Genomic DNA, 14,522 nt, shown 5'->3' with positions numbered 1-14,522 from the left:
ACATGAAACATAAACAGGAACATTTCAAAAAGTCAATCCACCAGGAGACCATAACAATTCTAAATAAGTATGTACATAATATTTTAGCCTCCAGAGATAAATTAAAAATTAGCAAATGTAAAGGGAGAAATAGATTGGACCACAATCGTGGTAGAGGATTCTGACATACCTCAATATCTGAAATAATAAACAAAGAAAAAAGCCAATAAAAATATAGAAAACTTAATTACATAATATTTATATTAACATAATTAACACAATCAGCATGTGTAGAATTCTGTACCACATAATTGCAAAATGCACATCCTTTTCAAGTGCACATGAACATTTACCAAAACTGACCATATACTGAACCATACAGCAAGTCTCAATAAATTTCCAAAAAAATGAAATAATAGAGTATGTTCTCTAACCACAGTGGAAATTAGATAAAAATAACAAAAATAATAAGAAAATCCCCCAATTTTTGGAAATTAAACAATAAATGTCCAAATAACTGATGAATAGGGGAAGAATTCACAATGTAATTGAAAACTAAGTAATAATGAAATGAATAATGAAAATAAGAAATTTCAAAGTATGGGATGCAGATAAAGGTATGACTGCAGGAGAATTTAAAGTCTTAAAATGCTTTCTAAAATATTAGGGAAAAAGGGCTGGACATTAAAGATGTAACTATTTATCTTAAGGAGTTAGGAAAAATAAATGAATCCAAATAAAGAAAAATAGAAAAAAGAAAATAATAAAGAATAGAAGTTAATGGAATAGGAAAAAAGTTTACATTTCAGAGGATTAACAAAGCCAAAAGGTTAGCCTTTCAAAAGAGTTATAAATAAATAAGCCCCTGAGAAGACTCATAAAGAAAAAGGGCACAAATAACCAATAAGATGGGAAAAGAGGCTATCACTCTAGGTTCTATGGACATTAAAAATATAATGGAGTTATATCATCAAAATGATAAAGAATATCATGAAGAATTTTATGCCAATACATTTGATATGGGCAAATTCCAATACAGACAAACATAAAAAGGCTAGAAGACTCTTAATAGTCCAATAGCTAGTAAAGACACTGAGTCCATAATTCCTGGGCCAGATGAGAGTCAATGCTTAGGGAAGAAATAACACCAATCTAACAGAGTTGCCCGGAAAACAGAAAAAGAGAGATCACTTCCTAACTCATTTTATGAGCCCAGCATATCTTGGTATCAATACCTGACATTATAAGAAAGAAAAGTTACAGGCCAACCTCGCTCATGAACATAGATGCAAAAACTCTATTCAAAATATTAGCAGACCAAATCCAGTGATTCATACCATGGCCATACATGACAATCAGATTGTGTATATATCAGAAATGTGAGGCTGTTTAAACATTCAAAATTTAGTCAATTTACTGCATTAACAGAATAAAGGAGAAAAGCCATATAACCATCTCAACCAATACAGAAAATACACTTGATAAAATCCAATAAAGAATCATGAAAAAACTCTTTAGAAAAAAAAGAAAAAAAGGGATCTCCCTTGATGAAATATAAGTATCTATAAAAGAAACCTACAGCAAACATTTTATTAAGGGTGCAATGCTGAAAACCAACCCTACCCCCACCTCCGACCCGAAAGTTTGAGATCAAGACAAATCTGCTATCAACACTTCTATTCTGTGTTGTACTTGAGGTCCTAGCCAATACAATAAGACACAGAAAAGAAATAAAAGTATGTGAATTGGATAAAAAGAAAGCAAGCTGTCATTATTCACAAACAAGATCACATATATTTTATGAGTGTTCCAGTTACTCTTGCTACATAACATATTACCCCAAAATTTAGTGGCTTAAAGCAACCATTTTACTATATTCATGGATTCTTTGGGTCAGGAATTGACAAATGGCACAGCAGGAGAATAGCCTATCTCTAATCCATAATGTTGGGGACCTTTGCTGAGAAGACTCAACAGCCGGGTGTGTGATATGTACACTGGGGGCAGGAGATGCCATCTGGAAGTATCTCCATTTACATGTCTGATGACAGATGCTGCTGTCAGGTTTTGGCCAGGAACACCTGCACTGGACAACTCTATGTGGTCTTTCCACATGGACTATTTTGGGCTTGTTCAGAACATAATGGCTGAGTTTCAACAGCAATTGTCTCAAGAGGACCAAATTAAAACAGTAACCTTTTAAGACCTAGCCTCACAAGTCACATGGCATCAGTGGCATGTTAGCCACAGCCTACCCATATTCAAAGAGAGGAAAAATGAACCTCTCTCAAAATGAAGCATGTCAAAGTCATTGCAAGAAGAATATGCGGTATGGGAGTTATTGTGGCCAACTTTGGAAAACACAACCTACCAAAATAAGTTAAACAAAGATACATAAATTTCAGTTCTGCAGAACTTTTCAAGTTACACTAATAAGAATTTTTGACCCTTTAAGAGAGGGACAGAATATACATACAACCTTCTAAGAGCTGATTTGACCAATTTTGTCAATGGTGATCGTATTAACTTTTCCCTTTAACATCTCACTCTCTTTTTCTGAACAGTTTGGGAAAGTGTTGAAGGCACAGGAAGTCTGATGGTTTTTAAAATGGGGAAGGATTTGATTAATGTAGTTCTTTTAAAAAGACTGTGAAAGACGGGGAAAAAAAAAAAAAAAACCCCAGAAGAATACACTAAAGCTTGGATACTATCAAAATAACCTAAGCAGGAAATGAGGCTGGGAATAAAGGAGTTGAATGAGAGACTAGAGTCTTAGTAATTTACTGATTCTGTATGACAAGCCAGGGAAGGGTGAGTGCAAAGATGACTTAGATTCTGACGCTAAAGATGAGGAGAATGAAAGCACTAGTCCACACAAAGGGGAAATACTGGGGAAAGGAAGTTAGTTGGAGGAAAGGAAGCTGATTCAGTTATGAACACAGCAAGTGTCGCAAGAAAATAAGCGACAATACCAGAAGAAAGTGGGACCCACAGAGCTAAAGCTCCAGAAAGGTCACAGTAGAGAGATGATTTGCCCAGCTCCTTCTTAAAGAGCTCCTTTGTCTTGGCTTCTATGATACCTCCCCATCGTCACTGAGAACCTTTTCCTCCTCCATTGACTGTACCCAAAGGTTCTGCCCCAGGCCCTCATCCCTTTGAGTGCTAACTACTGAGCATTTTCATCTGGGTGCCTCACTGATGCACCAAACTTTTATAAGTGTCAAAAATTAAAATCATCTTGTTTCAAAAATAAACTCTACAGATCCCATCCTAGATCCTGACTTTGTTGTTATAGAGAGTACCATTATTCACCCAGTCACCTAACTCAAAAGATTCTTTGACAGCTCCTGCTGCAATTTTGGGGGAGGGGAATTTCCCTAAGCAAGAAAAAAAAAAAAAAAAAAAAAAAAGCCAGCTAAAAAATGAAAAGAACAATTAGAAACAGGCATGAACTAAGAAGATATGTAAAGTCATATAAGCCACAGGGGAATGTTTCCAGAAAGTTAGGAGCTGGTAATGAATTTTTAAAAACATACAAATGTCAAAGAGCAAAAGAAGTGAGGCAATAGTAAGAACTCACATTTTAAGAGTACTTTCTATAAACCAGGCACTGTGCTAAACACTTTATACATATTGTCATCACTTAACCCTCACAACAAATCTTATGAGATGGGTACTACTGTTTCCTCCCTCTACCCCAACAAAACATGTGAGAAGAAAATTGACTGAAAGATACTAAGGAATTTGCATAAGGTCACACAACCCGTAAACTGGACTGTGGTAGAGTCAGAATTTGAACCCAGATGTCTGAATGACTCCAGAGGTCATGTTCTTTGTTTGAGAAATTTTACATACACACGCACAATTTCATTTGAATGTATAAATGAGATATAATATATACTGGGATTTTTAAAAAATGGTCAATTACTTTTTAATCTTTTATATGCCTCATTTCTACCTCTCCTTTTCACGTCCATGCATATTACTCCTAAACTCAAGTTACTAACTCAGTATAAGGTCTTCCATATCTTTCTATAATCACATACACATATACATAAACATTTATATGAATTTTGATAAATATGAATTGTCAGTATTTGGTAAGTAGGAGCATATTATACACACTCCGATGTATTTTACTTTCATAATAACACACAAAAATCCTGCTAAGTCAAATAGTGTAACTCCAATTCATTATTTTCAATGGTTCTATAATATGGATACACTATAATTCATGTGACCATTTCCCTGCTGACAGGCGCTCCACTGACTCCCAGTATTTTGAGACAATGTTGCCATAAGTACTCTTAAATCCCCATGTTCTTACATATATCCATATACACCAGTTCTTTTGTTTCTAATGGCCAGATTCCCAAGTGTGGAATTCCTGGGTTGAATTTTAATAGGTATTGCCAGATGGCTTTCCAAAAGGGTGTAAGAATCACATTTCATCCAGCAATCTAGGAAGGTATCTTTCCCTCTATAATCCTATCATCAGTAAGAGTTACCATTATTTTTAATTCTTTTAAGTCTTCGGGTATAAAACATCGCACTCTTTAGTTTGCATTTCTCTGGCTGCTAGTGCATTTGAACATCTTCTCATGTTTGCTGGGCTTTTGGACTTTGTTTTCTATGAACTGTCTATTCATATTCTTTGCCAACATTCCAAATGGGTTATCTTTTTATTATTGACTTGCAAGAGAATTTTGTATATTCCTGACCCTTGGCCCTTTTCTGGATTCCTATATTTTACATACAGCTTCTTAGATGTTTATTTTCATTTTTGTTATTCTAGTTTTTACATTTAAAGTGTTAATCCACCTGTATAAGTATCTGCTTTGTTTTCTTTAAGATAATACCATTTAATAAAGAAAACATCTTTTCCTCCACTGAATTAAAATACAATCTTTTTCACATAATAAATTTTCATATTTACTGGGACAGAGTTTCTTAACTACAGAAATACAAAGCACCTTATAGTCAAACTTCAGAAAACCAAAATAAGGGAAAAAAATCTTTAAAGGAGCCACAGAGAAATGACAATAGTATCTATAAGGGAACAGTAATTAGAATGTCAGATTTCTCATTAGATATCAAGGAGGCCAGGAAAATGTGGCACAACATTTTTCAAGTGCTGAAGGAAAAAGACTATCAACTACAAATCCCGTATCAAGAAAAACGACCTCTCAAGAATGAAGGGGAAATAAAGATATTCTCAAATGAAGAAAAACTAAAGGAATTTGTCCCTTACAGACCTATCCTTAGGAAGTTCTCCAAACAGAAAGAAGTAAGTGAATAAGGTTTAACTTCAGAGGAGGACGAACAATGGAATGATTAAAAGCAATGGCGAATATAAGGGACTATCCTTCTCCTTATGAAGCTCTTAAATCATATTTGATGCTTGAACCAAAAGTTCATAGCATTATTTGATGTGGTGCTCAATGTATATAGAGGAAATAGGACAATTACATATGAAATGTGGAAAGGGTAGGGGCGCCTGGGTGACTCAGTCAGTTAAGCGGCCGGCTTCAGCTCAGGTCACGATCTCACAGTTTGAGCCCTGATTTGGGCTCTGTGCTGACAGCTCAGAGTCTGGAGCCTGCTTCAGATTCTGTGTGTGTCTCTCTCTCCACCCCTCTACTGCTCATGCGCACTCTCTCTCTTTCTCTCTCAAAAGTAAACATTAAAAAAAATTTTAAAGTTGAACGTACAGAAAAATGAATGGAATAAAGAGCAGTTTTTTGAAAAAGATCAATAAAATCAATAAAACTCCACTAAGATGAAAAGAGAGAAGACACAAATTACTAATATTAGGAATGAAATAGGGGTTTATCACTAAAGACTGTAGAGTACTAGTGGGTTGATAAAAGACAAAACCAGACAAAGACAGCACAAAAAAAGAAAGAAAACTACATACCAATGCCTGTCATATCTATACCTTAATAAAATATTAGCAAAAAGAATCCAGCAATGTATAAAAATTATTATATGCTATGATCAAGTGGGATCTATTTCAGGTACATTTAACATTAAGAAATCAATGTAATCCTCCATATCAAGATGGTAAAGAAGAAAAATCATATCATACAAATTAACTAAATACACACCATGTGACCTAGCACAATTGCATTCTTGGGCATTTATCCCAGAGAAATAAAAACATGTTCACACAAAACCTTCAAACAAAGGTTCATACTAGTCGTAACTGTAATAGTTCACAACTGGATACCACCCATATGTCTTTCAACAAGTGAATGGTTAAACAAACTATGGTAAATCATACCATAGAATACTACTCAGCAATAAAAAGAAACAAACTATTGATACACTCGACAACTTGAATGGATCTCAAAGGAATTAATGCGAAGTAATCTCAAGAAGTTATACACTGTATGGTTGTGTTTATACTACATTCTTGAAACAGACAAAATTAAAGAGTTGGAGAACAGACTAGTGGTTTCCAGGGGTTAAGGACTGAGGTAGGATGAGAAGGTTGTGGCTATAAAGAAAATGGTGGTTATCTGAAGCTATATACACACACAAATGAGTGCTTATGGAATGGGGGAAACCTCAATAAATTCTGTAGATACATTAATGTCAATTTTCTGGTTTAAAAAATTATACTATAGTTATACAAGATGCTACCATTGGGGAACATTAGTTGAATGGCACATGGGGACCTCCTTATACATTTTTTTTTGCAACTTCCTGTCAATATATAATTTATGTCAGAATAAGAAAGTTTTTGAAACTACACATGTATTTATTTAATTGCAATTGGTATAAGTGGAATTAAAGAGAAAAACCAGGAATCTTACCACACAGTCACATGTAAGCTTCTAAACATACAGCTGCAAGTCAACACATAATAGATGCATAAACAGAACCTTTTTTAGTCTGCTTACTATTAAATTTATATTCATTTCATCTTTCTCCAAATAACATATTAGAGGAAGTCATCATTTTCTATATTGACTTGATGATAATCTCACCAGTCGCAACAAAACCACCTTCTTTGTAATTCTTTTCATTTGTGCAGTACATTCTCGTCCTCTGACTTTAACAATGCCTGCACGACAGGACGTACAACTGATGTTATGTTATTTGTCCAAGGTTACGGGGCTTTTAAATGGCAAAATCAATTCTATAGTCTTCTGACTCCTATTCCAGTATTTTCCAGTCACATAGCACTCTGAAATTTTATGTAGTACTATAGAATCTGAATAAATAGCACAGTATTGTAGGAGAAAGTCAGAGAAGGAATGGGCATGATGCACATTATACCAAAATCCTGCAGGCGTTCACCTTTAGGTGGAAAAATGGGGGATGGGGGGAACCAAAAGAGACTTTCCTATTTATCATTTTAGAAAGAAGCTTAAAAAAAAAAAAAAAAAACTTCATGAATAAAGATTTCAGAGATTTCCCCTAAGTTTTCTGGGTTTCTTTTTGTTATGTCTATCTCTTTCATCACAGGGATTTGCTCTTGGAACAAAAGTGGCTAAGAACTACGGGTTCAGATATAGACTATGAACTCTTCCAGTGTTTGGCATACAAGACACAAAGCAGGTGCTCTGTTACTACTTGTGAGAGGAGAAATGAATTTGTGAATCAAAGAATACATGTCTCATCTTGCCTTGTGTGAAAAAATAAAAAAACTCAAGGGTAAGAATTTACAGTTAAGGCCTTAGGGTGAAGAGCGATTATAAAGCAGTGTGAGCACAAGATACCTGCTGCAAAGAACATCTAGAGAGCTGTGAAGTGGGTGTGGGTATGGGTGTGTCATTCGGTAACAGTGGATGATTATGGAGTGTTTATTGTGTGTAAAACACTGTTCTAAGTGCCACAAGAATTATCTTGTTTGATAAAACAATCTTAACCAATGGATACCAATGTATCCCATTTTACAGATGAGAAAAATTGAGGCACAGGCTCCTTATTTAAAATACCATGATGCAGGGCAAGCAGTTGAGGCAACTGAAAGCCCCAACGGTTTCCCCAACATGCTACATTCTAAGTTCAAAGGAAGGAGCTCGGTTCTGACGTCGGTGCCACAGAAAAATATTTGAGCAACTAAGACTGAACATCAAACATGTGGCAGGGAAGTGTCAAGTTCAGAGACTGGCCCACGAGTCAATACTCAAGGGTACCTGGTGTAACAAATTTGTTAGAGGATGGGGGGAGGAAGCTGATCCGACGGAGAAAACTGAGGTCAAACCAAAACAGCCTTTAATGACCCCTCCGAGGGATAAGTGGGACGCTCGAGGGAAGACAGTGACTAGTCCAGGCCTAGTTAGAGGCTTAGAACTCTTAGAATTTCCTAGAGGTGTAAGAACTCTGATCTTTGTGGAGTCTCCGGCCCAGACTGGCCCCTGCTAGTCACTTCTTCCCGGCCAACTGCCCAATGTCCAAGCCCCTACTCCCAAAAGGGCCGCCATAAACGTCCCGCAGGCAGGCTGCAGTTAGTACAAATGGCTCCTTACCGCGCCCATAGGAGCGACTGCTGGGACAGCATCAGAGTGGATCCGAACCTCGAGCGGTCGCAGCAGTCATTTACGCCCTGCGGGCCGTCTGGCCCAGGGCAACACAGGCTCTACGAGAAACCACACAGAGGAAGGTCTCTGGCTCCCCTGTGCCTGCTTGCCTGTCGGTTCTCGCGCAAAATCGTCCCCCCACGGCAATGCCTCACCTGTCAGCCTAGAAAACAGCGGGCTCTATCGCAACGATGCTGTTTAGGCGGCACTCGGAGCGGAAGTCCCGTCTACCCTTACGTCATAGCGCGGCGCCGGGCACGGCTGCGGAGAGGCGGTCCTTTGAAGACGCGCGACGTTCTCAGGTTTGCGAGGCTCTTGAGCGTGGGTTGTGGCGTGTGTTCCTGTTCAGCGAGAGCGTCGGGAGGGTGTAGCTGTTCTGGACCTTTGTCTTCCTTTTCATTTGAATGTTATCCTCCTCTTATTGCAGTCAATCTCGTTTGCTTCTTCCCTTACCGCGTTGTCCTCCCTTCCTCCGTTAATGGTTTCGTCTCTTTCTTTCCCTTACCCATATGCATAGGAAAGTTGATTCTCAGTGGACCTTGTTTGTTAGCATTAAGAGGGCCAGCCTCTGCTACTGCACACTTTAGAAAAATGTGGAAAATGTCGATTCCAGAGATATTTCGAACTTAACGTACCCAAGCTCCGTGAAGACAGTTACGCTGATCTTGTGAACTGTTGCATTCTCAGTACCCAGCGCATAGTAGCTGATCCGTGTTCATCTGTCCAAAAATGCAGTAGTGAATGTGACGTCGTTTTATAGCCAGGGAGGGAAGCAGACAAGTAGGCTGGCAAACCAGTAATCTTACCCACAGTTAGGAAAGAAGCTTTGATTCTTTTGTATTCAACATCAGTATCCATCAGTGATAGGACCACCATCCAATGGGTTGTTAGCAGTGGACTGGTACCTCTTATGCATTACTTCTCCATTTTTCAGTTTTACTTCCTTAATAACAATAGTTAATGATTTTAGAAAAAGCCTCTCACTTCCTAAGAGGTTTTTTTTTTTTTTTTTTTTTTTTTTTATGAATTAACTCATTTTTAATCCTCCCAACAGCCCAATGAGGTCAGTATTAACATGTGACCATAGAATCTGGCAACACAAATACACAAACTAAATGAGTGATTACATTGCAATGGCATTACATGATATGTTCAAGGTATTTTTTCTCATCACTAATGCACAACTCAGTGTGTGCATTTCAATGAACATGATTAACTAATGCAGCCTTTCTTTGAATCCTTGTGAATACATTTGTGGTGCTTTGCTCAAGTGATTTATGTCTCTGATTTCATTAAATAAGCCTATGCCAGAAAACCTAACCAAGAGAGTTCAATCACTTAAAAACAAAGATCTCTTTCCAGACTGATGGCCACTCTATGATTATCTCCATTTTTATCTGCACAATAAAGTAAGGCACAGAAAATTAACTTGTCCAACCTCACTTGGCAGAGCTGGATTCTACAACTCTATATGGTACCTCATGCTTGGATGAGTTCCCACTCCCTCTGCTATTGTTGAAGCACTTACTCTTCTATACCTGATTACTTGAAGCAGCCTCATTGTTTTCCACGTCTTCTTGCTGTTTCTGGAATGCTCATGCTGTCTTCATTAAAGCTTTCATTTGTTCTGTGCACACTCTTCCCTCTGTCCAGTATGCTCTTCTTCCTCCATTCCCTAATCCCTCCACCACCACCACCCCAACTGCAACATATGCAAGATTCACTTTGGAATGGCATTCCCTGGTGCCCCAGGTATGGTGAGGTCCCTCCTTTTTAGTCCTATATCACCATTTATATTCTGTTAGGTTGCTTATTTGTCTTCAGCATTAGACTGTGAGGTCCTGGAGGACAAGTACCCCTTCCTTCTTTTATCTTTGTATTCTCTAGGTCTAGAATAGGGTATGAGACATGGTGAGCATTCTGTAAAGCTGTGTTCAAACGATTCTGCTCAAGTAGTGGAGTGGAGTGTGCTGTGAGGCTTATAGGATCCATTTGGCATTTATTCCAGGTAAACTTGCATTGTGGAATTTTTATGTGAGTATCTTTTTCCACACTGGTTTCCAGGTCTAATTAAGAAAGAGACTTCCTTGCAAATTATGCTCCATACAGTCCTTGTATAAAGACTGTGTTAATATTCTTATGCATGTATTAATTTATTTGAAGGTCTGGGTATTTTGAAATCAAATAATCTTTTCTAGTTTTATCCTCCATCAATGCTTATGAAATTTAGTGTGCATAAGAGTCATCTAGAGAGTTTGTTGAAACAGGGATTCTTACTTAGTAGGTCTTTAGTGGGGCCTAGAATTTGCATTTCAAACAAATTCAGAGATAATGCTGCTGCTACTGCTATTTCTCAGGTCATACTCTTTTCATGGCTCTGCATTACATGGTAGTCATAGAGAAATGCTTGGTGGGAAGACAATCGTCTTGATGTATAGTAATTTGTACCTAAGAATATGTATAATTGTCATCACTTCTAGCATTTACAACAGATGATCCACAAAATATTTTTGTGAAATGGATTTGCACTGCAGCATTCATTTATTTATTCTTTAAAAAAATATATATATATATATAATATATATTGCCTGCTGTGTGCTAGGTATTGTTTCAGATGCTAGGGACAAGAGAGAAAGATCTTTGCTTTCTTTTTTGTTGTTTGTTTGTTTGTTTGTTTAGTTAGTTATTTAGTTAGTTGTTTTTAATTTACCTCCAAGTTAGTTAGCATATAGTGCAATAATGTTTTCAGGAGTAGATTCCAGTGATTCATCCCTTATGTATAACACCCAGTGCTCATCCCAACAAGTGTCCTCCTTAATGCCCCTTGCCCATTTAACCCATGCCCCCACCCACAACCCCTCCAGCAACCCTCAGTTTGTTCTCTGTATTTAAGAGTCTCTTATGTTTTGTCCCCCTCCCTGTTTTATGTTCTTTTTACTTCCCTTCCCCTTATGTCCATCTGTTTTGTATCTTAAATTCCTCATATGAGTGAAGTCATATGATACTTGTCTTTCCCTGACTGATTTATTTTGCTTAGCAGCGTACCCTCTAGTTCCATCCATGTTGTTGCAAATGGCAAGATTTCATTCTTTTTCATTGCTGAGTAACGCTCTATTGTATGTATGTATATGTACATATATATGCATATATATATATATATATATATACACACACCATATGTGTGTGTGTGTGTGTATATATATATATATGTATATATATATATATACACATACACATATGGTGTCCATATACATATACATACATATGAATGGATAAAGATGTGGTGTGTGTATATATATATATACATATACATATACATATACATATATATACATACATATACATATATATACCACATATACATATATACATATGGGGTATATGTGTATATATGGTATATATATGTATATATATGTATATGCCATGTATACATATATATGTATATATATACATATACACATCATATATATATATATATATATATATATATATATATATATATATATACACATACACACACACACATATATACATGTATATATACACACACCACATCTTCTTTACCCATTCATTCGTCGATGGACTTTGGCTATTATTGATAGTGCTGCTATAAACATTGGGTGCGTGTGCCCCTTCGAAACAGCACACTTGTATCCCTTGGATATATACCAGGTAGGGCAATTGCTAGGTTGTAGGGTACTTCTATTGTTAACTTTTTGATGAGCTTCCATATTGTTTTCCAGAGTGGCTGCACCAGCTTGCATTCCCACCAACAATGCAAAAGAGATCCTCTTTCTCTGCATCCTCGCCAACATCTGTTGCTGCGTGTTGTTAATTTTAGCCATTCTGACTGGTGTGAGGTGGTATCTCATTGTGGTTTTGATTTGTATTTCTCTGAAGATGAGTGACATTGAGCATTTTTTCATGTGTCTGTTAGTCATCTGGATGTCTTCTTTGGAAAAGTGTATAATCATATCTTTTGCCCATTTCTTCACTGGATTATTTTTTTGGGGGTGTTCAGTTTGATAAGTTCTTTATAGATTTTGGATATTAACCCTTTTTCTGATATGTCATTTGTAAATATCTTCTCTGAGAAGGATCTTTGCTTTCTTGAAGGACATCAGATAATTGAGAAAGTAAGAAAGAAGAAAGTAACAAAAGAAAATTAAAGGACAATGTGAAAGAGAGTGGCTAAATTAGGTTGGGCAGCCAGGCAAGTATCTGAACTGACCTAAATGGTAAGAAATCAGCCAGAAGATCTAGTGGAAGATAATTCTTACATTCATTCTCATTCCCTGTATGTATTTTATTTATTTAAAAAAAATTTAATTCCAGTGTAGTTAACACACAGTGTTATATTAGTTCCAGGTGTACAATACAGTGTTTCACCAGTTCCATACATTACTCAGTGCTCGTCATGGTAAGTGTACCCTTAATCCCCTTCACCAATTTTACCTACCTCCCCTCTGGTAACCATCAGTTTGTTCTCCATAGTTAAGAGTCTGTTTTTTGGATTGTCTCTTTTATTTATTTTTTCCTTTGTTCATTTGTTTCTTAAATTCCACATATGAGTGAAATCATACGATATTTGTCTTTCTCTGGTTTAATTTGCTTAGCATTGTACTCTAGATCCATCCATGTCGTTGCAAATGGTAAGATTTCATTCTTTTTCATTGCTAAATAATATTCCATTGAATGTATATGCCACCACTTCTTTATCCATTGATGGATATATGGGCCACTTCCCTAATGTGGCTATTGTAAATAGTGCAGTGATAAACATAGGGGTGCATATATTCCTTTGAATTGGTGTTTTTATTCTTTGGGTAAATACCCAGTAGTGCAATTCCTGGATCATATAGTAGGTATATTTTTAATTTTTTGAGAAACCTCTATACTGTCCTTTAATATTAGCTGCCTCATATCTTAGAGCACTATCCTTCATCCGCTGCTCTATATAAATGCTTCCCTCCTCCCCCACAGCTTTAAATACCATTTATAGACAATTCTCAAAGTCACATCGGCAGCCTAAACTGCTCCCATAGGTTCCAGGCTTATAGATCAGATGGCCTCCCTAACATCTCCACTTGAAAGCCAAATAGGCATCTCAAAGTTAACATATCCCACACAGAATTATTGATTTCCAACTCTAAGGGCAAGAATGCATTCATATCTCAGTACAAAGTTGAAACAGGACCTGAAAAAGAAAAACAAACAGTTGGGAACTGAGGTAGAATTCTCTCCTGACTTCACTTCTCTCTGGACATCTGTTTTGTCATCATTCTTCAATCCCTAGGCTACCTGAAAGTATATGGCTGTTCATGGCTCATGCAATCTGTGTTTAGATGAGGAGTCATTAGTGCTGTTCAAATAGTTTCTACTTCCTACCTTCTAGGCATTTGCTAGGAATGCACTTCCTTTATACTTGGGAGGAGAGTGAGAGGAGGAGAGAGACCAAGAGGATGTGAGCAGTTCTGTCCAATGAGTTGTGAGGAAAAATGTTATGTCACTTCCAGGCTGAGCAGTTGATTCCTTGTGTGAGATCCTTCAAAGTTTCAGCTTTTTCTTTGGCACAGTGATGACAACATTCAAGATGGTGTCTGTCCCAACAGGCTGTATCCTTGAGTAGCTGCTGTTGCATAAAGCCTTCTGATCATCCTGGGATGAAAACATAGAAGAAAGAAATCCACCTCTGTGTTAATTTTGGTGTGGTTATGGTAGTACATTGTAGGCTGTGCAGACTGACACACAGGGACAGCCACACAGGGAGACTCTTTCTTCTCACTCTCTTGATTTTAATTCCAAATACTCAGGGGGAGAATTTCAGATTGGCTCAGCTTGGATCTGTTTTTTAGCAGTCGTCCAATCATCAGTGACATGGGCTAGGGGTCATATTGTACCTTATACAGAGGGGCCCTCTGCTCCAGTGAAGGGGATCATAGGGAGTAGGCAAACATTCCACAAGAGTGTTTACTGTAAACACACATGGCTATAAAATTAGACAATTGTACA

General features: G+C 37.1%; 1 protein-coding gene across 3 annotated transcripts in view; it reads right to left on the bottom strand.

The window, feature by feature from the left end:
* LDAH (lipid droplet associated hydrolase) overlaps positions 1-8,777 on the bottom strand; it is a 110,172-nt gene extending 101,395 nt beyond the window's left edge. For 2 of the 3 annotated variants that reach the window (XM_019450833.2, XM_053891122.1), the window contains exon 1: positions 8,666-8,777. The gene's annotated coding sequence lies outside the window, so the exon portion shown is untranslated. Of the gene's footprint in view, positions 1-8,459; positions 8,575-8,665 lie in introns of those variants that run through there. The other variant, XM_019450840.2, reaches the window with a different exon arrangement.
* Positions 8,778-14,522: the final 5,745 nt, after the last annotated feature.

The sequence above is a fragment of the Panthera pardus genome, unplaced genomic scaffold (genome assembly GCF_024362965.1).
Source record: "Panthera pardus isolate Hobbes unplaced genomic scaffold, ASM2436296v1 HiC_scaffold_26, whole genome shotgun sequence".
Classification (NCBI taxonomy): domain Eukaryota; kingdom Metazoa; phylum Chordata; class Mammalia; order Carnivora; family Felidae; genus Panthera; species Panthera pardus.
Note: the sequence above shows the minus strand (reverse complement) of the source record. Positions and strands in the feature narration are given on the sequence as shown.